The sequence below is a fragment of the Bison bison genome, unplaced genomic scaffold (assembly GCF_000754665.1).
Source record: "Bison bison bison isolate TAMUID 2011002044 unplaced genomic scaffold, Bison_UMD1.0 scf7180017864309, whole genome shotgun sequence".
Classification (NCBI taxonomy): domain Eukaryota; kingdom Metazoa; phylum Chordata; class Mammalia; order Artiodactyla; family Bovidae; genus Bison; species Bison bison.
Genome location: NW_011494881.1, coordinates 4,853,858 through 4,854,193, shown reverse-complemented (window position 1 = coordinate 4,854,193; position 336 = coordinate 4,853,858). Strand labels below are relative to the sequence as shown.

Below are 336 nucleotides of genomic sequence, written 5' to 3'. Positions count from 1 at the left end.
CTTCTCCAATGCATGAAAGTGAAAAGTGAAAGTGAAGTCGCTCAGTCGTGTCCAACTCTCAGCGACCCCATGGACTGCAGCCTACCAGGCTCCTCTGCCTATGGGATTTTCCAGGCAAGAGTACTGGAGTGGGGTGCCATTGCCTTCTCCGCATCCATGACAAGAGCCCTGCATCTCTGCATGAGCACCTCTGGCAACAACTGACCAGTAACCACTCACTGTGGACAGTGCATGGCCTCTCTGCTTCACCTGTCTCAAAATTTACCCAGAACCCTCATTTTCCCTGCCTGACTGATTTCGGTGAACACCCAGAGCCACACACTGGGGGGCTGGGAT

At 53.6% G+C, this 336-nt stretch overlaps 1 protein-coding gene across 1 annotated transcript in view; it reads right to left on the bottom strand.

The window, feature by feature from the left end:
* ADAMTS14 (ADAM metallopeptidase with thrombospondin type 1 motif, 14) overlaps positions 1-336 on the bottom strand; it is a 99,616-nt gene that overhangs the window by 66,571 nt on the left and 32,709 nt on the right. The gene's annotated exons all lie outside the window — the stretch shown is intronic.